The sequence below is a fragment of the Echinops telfairi genome, unplaced genomic scaffold (assembly GCF_000313985.2).
Source record: "Echinops telfairi isolate 266 unplaced genomic scaffold, ASM31398v2 ScPeMD7_7475;HRSCAF=8513, whole genome shotgun sequence".
NCBI lineage: Eukaryota > Metazoa > Chordata > Mammalia > Afrosoricida > Tenrecidae > Echinops > Echinops telfairi.
Genome location: NW_022111379.1, coordinates 24,494,258 through 24,500,979, shown reverse-complemented (window position 1 = coordinate 24,500,979; position 6,722 = coordinate 24,494,258).

Below are 6,722 nucleotides of genomic sequence, written 5' to 3'. Positions count from 1 at the left end.
TTTTGAGAATGATGAGGGCAACAAATGTACATATGTGCTTGACACAATGGATGTATGTATGGACTGTGATAAGAATTGTACAAGCCCCCAATAAAATAATTTTTTAAAAAAAGGTAATTCTAATTATGAGTGACAGGAACATGATTTGTTGCCAAAATGAGGACTCTTTTTTGTTATCAATATTTCCTCTTTGAGTGTATGCTCCAAATATTTTTGTTTTGTTCACTTGTAAAATGTAAGATACAAATGCCATTGGTACATTTTTAATTGTATCTGTGCTAGTTGAATCACGTTAAGTGCAAGTATGGCTCTACTTTTGTCTCTGCTTGGACATGCTTTAAAGTGATGTGTACAGGTGCCAAGTTTGAAAGTCGACTGTGATAGGTTTTGTGTCAACTACACTTGCCTAGAATTCTCAGTAGTTTGGGAATTGAGGCCTTCTGCATGATATAAACATGAAGTCAACTCCTTGACGGGATTTACTGTGGACATTCAAACAGTTGTGGGAAGATAAATAAGCTGTCGTTTCTATCATGAAACTATTTAATCTATTGTAGTTCCTTTTCTCTCATTTAACACCAACTAGTCCATCTGATGTTCGGAAAAAATATATCACCCCCAAATTTACTTATATCAAGAAGTTATAGTGCTGATTATGTCATAAAGATAAAACCATGAAATGTAAGTAGGTATTGTCTCTAGTGGCCTTCATGGAAATTACAATGTTGCTACACATCACAGAGTAACAGGCAAGTAGGAAATGTGTAGCTTTCTGAGTGTTAGGATAGACATCAAGAACGAACATCGTTCTACCATTGGGGGATTGATTGTATGATAGCTGGGAGAAATTGGAGCAAAGGCATTGGATGAATCAGTGTTCAATCAGCAAATAGAGTCGGTAAGATGAATACATTAAGTAAATTGCCACTAAGAATTTATTTATATGTCTTTATGGTAGATAGGTGTGTCCAGAATCCATGCAATAGCCCATGAACTGAGTCAGGCCAGTTATTTTCCCCTTTCCTACAGAGAAAAGATTCTGGGTTGCTGAAGAGTAGCATGCTAGCTTAATCAAATAATAGAAATAGGTAGACAACGGTCCTCATTTATGTACACATATGGAAATCTATGTTGTTCCTTACTAAAATACTAGAGAAATTTTGTAGAGCAGGAGAAAGGAAGGTATAAAGAGAAACACACAGAGTTAGAAAAATTGAGAGAGGAAAAGAGAGCAAAGAAATACATCAGAAGTACCCGACCTTAAATGAACCTAATTGTTCTTCCATTACACCACAGGGCTTTTTTAATGGCCAACTATCTATCGTAAAAAATGTATCAAAAGTTGAATGACGATATCTGTCCCTTGGAGAAACATAAAGAAAGGAGTAGTTTTCAAAGGGAACTGATTTTAAACGAACTCTGCTTTCTAGAAAGTTCGGTCGGTGCTGTCTTTTTGTCCTTATGACACTCTCCAATTCCTTTCCTCTGGTCGTGCTGCTGGTTTTTGATTACAAGGACGAGAACATAGTATTTTATCTTAGAATATATTCTTAAATGTTTAGTACTTCAGAAAATTCTGAATGTACATGACAACCATGTTTTCTAATTTTGTTGCTCAGTATTCATTTTCTTGATGAGTGTGAACTACTGATTTACTAACCCACAATTCTTATCTCGGTCATCTTCAATCATGTTGCATTTACATCTCCATCTGTCAGAAAGGTCTTTAAGTGCCCAATGAGATCGATGCAAGTTTATAGAAAAAAAGCTATGAGTCCCACCACAGTTATGTCACTAGTGTGTGATTGGTCTATTCAGCAGGGACAAAAATCTGTTCTATCTTCTGTAAATTCCACATTTTATTTCTGTGGCTTACAATACATAGGTAGGACTTAGAAACCTTTAACAAAAAGGCTCATTATTGACTTCAAGCAATAATTCATATAATATTATGCAACTATTTCTTGTGTGTGACTCAATTTTCATGGATATTTGTATTTTCCAGTTTCAGAAACTACTGTGAACCCTACTTTCTTCAATAAAATGGAAGCAAAACATGTATTTTTTACTGAAAAATCTTCCTGACTTTCAATATAATTTTGTACTATGTTCAGTTGAATTTTTCTTAAAGAAAAGAGTTGATTCAGATTTATTATGAGGTTTTGCAAAATAAAAGGAAATATTGTATACATAATGTCATTTTTCACTTAAATGTGCTTATTTATTGCTTATTATTTCATAGATGTTATTTTGCAATCTTTAAGATGTTTATTCAATATTCAAGATGGGTCAGAGGCAGGTATTATCATTATGTACGATTATTCCTAGGCATAGGGTTAATAATTATTCGAATGTATTCTCTTAATGTGAAATCTTAAAAAGAAGAAATGACATTAAAATAATTTGAAATTTGCTCACATTTTTTTTCTACTTTTAAGATCTACTAAATATGTGAAGAATATTAGAAAAGCATGCGTAATGTCTGGGTAAGTAAATATTGTCTTTAATTTCATATTGTTGAAAAAGTTTAGCACTCTGTAAGTTTCTTAGCTTAATTGATGTTTCAAATCAATATAGTACTAGTTTTCTTAATAATAATAATGGGGCTAAAGTAAATGAACCTTGTAGTTCTGATGAGCATAGAGTGATTTTTCTTTAAGAATGTGTCTTATATGGAATACAAGTATCTTCACCCAAATAGCAAGAAAAGGATGGTGATGATCATTCACTCGATAAAAGAATACTTTGGGGGTAATCAATACCAACAGTTTAGGGAAACTGAGAAGATTACTAAATAATTTTGTACCAAAGATAAAATTGTAATGGAATCCATAAAATATTTAGGAGTGAAAGTTAGCAAATATGTATCACAGAACAAAAAATTCATGTTAAACATTTGCATTAAATAATTATATATTTAATTAGAAACAAATCTTGATACCAAGTACAATGGGACAGATATTCTGAATCTGCAAAGAAATATTTTTTTAAATGAAATGACAAACAAAAAATGAGGCTCTATAAGAAAAACATAGGCAAACTATTTAATATTAGTAATTTTTAAAATATGAGGGGCATAAGTATAAAAGTAAGCTAAAGTGTAGTAAGAGAATATACTAAAAAAATTAATAAGTAAATCTATTTTGAGAACGTAAATGCAATACACAATACACTAGAACATAACTTGACAAAAGTGGTTTAAGAGGAATTTAAAACTGGAAAAATGCATTCATTAAGGAAATAAAAATTAAGAGAAAGATATATGAAAGTAAGTCAAATAGTATTGCTGCTCAATAATGCCACAATCTTGAAATATTCAGATATTTAACAGTCTTGAAATATTCACAATCTGGCCTTTAACAACTAAAGTTAATACCTGAATGTGACGAAGATTGAGCTTATGTCTATATGAGAATAAGTAAACAATATTGCTAGAAAATTATAAATAACCTTCATTGAACAAAAATATCGAGCTTTTAGTCTCTAAACATAGCCTTCAACCAGTATACATTTCTGAAGACACTGTTCCTATCTCTAAAACTGTGAAAACTTCTGCACTCTTCAATTTATTCTTCATAAAATGATAGTTTGGGCATACTCAAGTGATTCAAATGGTATTCTTTTACCACATTCTTTGAATTTGGGTAACAAAATGAAGTCTGACTGGGCAATATCAGGTATTCATGGTAGATGAAGTAAGGTTTTGTCTGGATGTAAAGGGTAAATATTTATAATTTTGCCCTTAAGTTAGACTTTTACTGAACTTATAAAACAAGCTTTGCTATATTTGAGAATGTTTGGTTTTGTCCAACCTTTTCTTTTTTGATAATTGAATGTCAAATACTTTCAAATGCTTTCTTCTATACCTACTGAGATGATGATAGATTTTCTTTTATTATATTAATGTGGTAAATATTTTTTTTGCTTTTCAAATGTTAAACCAAACATTGATTGCTTAATAAATCTTCCTTACTCATATTACAGGGTTATAAAACTCTTTTAGTATATTTCTTTCTGAAAACGTTTTAGTGTGATTAGGTGAAAATGTAGCGTACTTGGTTTTTCCTTCCAACAATCCATATACATTTTGTTCTGTGACATCAATTGCAATCTCACAATGTAAGCACACTTTTCCCACTTCCCTCTTGTGTTTACCATTTCTTCATACTTCTTTCCTATTTCTTCCTGTATCTAAATTATATTGATAGGCACATGCAGCTCTTTCATCTAGTATAATTGATTATTCTGAGGATTGCCTACACCCTTAGTGATATTGTTCACTGTCTATTGCTTCTCTGAAATTTGAACCAGAGAGATCAATTCTATGTTTGAAAAGAGGCCAGAGTTTAGGGAGTTCTACAAGTTTCTATCCAACCAACAAACACGGTAATTTATTATCTTGAGTCGGGGTTCATGTTTCTTCCGTTCTATCAAGGGCCTCCTATTGTGATTCCTTCCGGAGCCATGGGGAGTGGCAGCTCGCATCTTCTGGCTCTGCTGATTCTTTGTAGTTGAGGCTGAGGTCTACATGGGCTGATGCTGAAATCGTTTCCAAAGGTCTTGATTTCCTTCATTCTTTTCTCTCGAGACAGAGAAATATCAACAACTTCACTTTAGAAGGCTGCTCACAAGCATTTAAGATGCCTGTCGTAACTCACCAAAGTAACATATAGAATATTTTACTATGTTTGCCAATTAATTTTGATTTCCCCAAGTTATAGGCCTGAGTCCCCAGGTCAAGAGACTAATTTCTTAAGGTGCCTGGCTATTCATTTGTTAATGAGCACTTGGGTTATTTCCACCTTTTTCTTAATGTGAGTAATCCTATCCTGTGGGTGTTTATAAATTAATTTATTTATGTCATTACTTTTATCCCTGTAGGATATACCTAGTAGTGGTATTGCTAGATCACATAGTATTTCTGCTTCCAATTTGTAAAAGAAGCACCATACTTTTCCCACAGACATTGATTGTACCATTTCATAGCTCTACCAGCTGTGAATGTATGTTCCTGGCTCTCTGCAACTCCACCAGCATTTGTCGTTTTCTGATTTTTTTTTTAATGTAGCTTTTAACTGAGGCATGAAGGAAAAAATGCAAGCCGTACTGCGGGCATTGGCTTTAGGAATTGGCAAAGTACTAATTAAAGTATTTCAACAAACATTTCATTTCATTTGTTGCATTGATGAAAGTACTCAGTACTCTATGCCAAGAAGTTTGGAAGACAGGTACCTAAGAGCAATAGAGGTCACAGGTTTTGTGGGTATGCTCATAATTATGGTGAAGAATTTCTCTTCTAATCTATTTAGTTGACTATTTTAATAGGACTGGGTATCTTTCGCTCATCAGTTGGGATGATTGTGTGGTTCTTCTCCTTTGTTTTATTTATGTGGTGGATTGTGCTGGTTGTTTTCTAACTTTGAACCATCCTTGCATATTTTGGTCATGATGTGCTATTATTGTACTGTATTTTATTTGATATAATTTTGTTGAGAATTTTTAATCCTTTTTAATGAGGGATTTGTCTATAATTTAATTTTTAGTGGTATCTTTGAAGGACCCCTGAAGGTTCTGTGAAGTAGGCTTGGACTGCTAACTGAAAGGTCTGTAGTTTAAATCCAGTAGTCACTGCTCAAGAGAAAATGGTTATAATTTGCATTAATTATTTACAGCCTCAGAAATCCTTTATAGCGTTGTTATCAGTTGGAATTAACTTGATGGCAATGGCATTTTTCATATGTCTGATTTTTGTATCAGTGTTATGCTTGTTTCACAGAATTAACTTGGGAGTATTTCACCATGTGTGTGCTCTGGGAAAGTTTGAGCAGTATTGGTGCTCACTTTTCTATGCCAATAAGGCTTCCTGGTAAGAAAAATTACTCTTGTTGGGATTTTTTTAAGACCTATTCATTTTCTACTTTTGTTTGTGGTTTGTTCAAAATTTCTATTTCAGATTGTATTCCTTTTTCAACACATTCAAACTACTAAAATACAAATGTTCTTGTTAGGTGCCAGTCAGTTGGTCGAAGTCCATATTGATTCTATGCACACAGAATGAGACACTGTTCAATACTGGGCCATTCTCACAATTGTTACTAACTTCTTGAAATAACGTCTCACTCACGATTGTTCCTTCTAAGGAGCACTCTCGCTTTGAGCACTCTGGCTTTACTTCTCCCAATAAAAGGTTTGTTTGTCCTTTTAGTAGTCTATGATACTTACAATCTTCTTCTTCACCACCATAATTCAAATGTTTTCATTTTTCATCTGTTTTCTTTATTCAATGTACAGCTTTCACGTGCACATGAAACAATGGATAATACCATGGTTTGGGTCAGGTGAACATTAGCCCTCAAAGTAGCATCCTTGCTTTTCAATACTCTAAAGAGATTTTATGCAGATTTAACCAATGCCACACGTTTGGTTAAAAAAAAAAAATCTCTTGACTGCTGCTTCCATGAGCTTTTATTGTGGATCCAAACAAGACACATTTTTTTAAATTTTTTAATTTTTATTTATTTATTCATTTTAAAGTCATTTTATTGGGGCTCATACAACTCTTATCACAATCCACACATACATCAGTTGTGTAAAGCACACTTATACATTTGTTGCCCTCATCATTCTCAAAATTCGCCTTCCACTTGGGTTCCTGGAATCAGCTCCTCATTTTCCTTTTTCCCCTCCTCCCCCTTCCCCCCTCCCCCCTCCGTCATGAACCC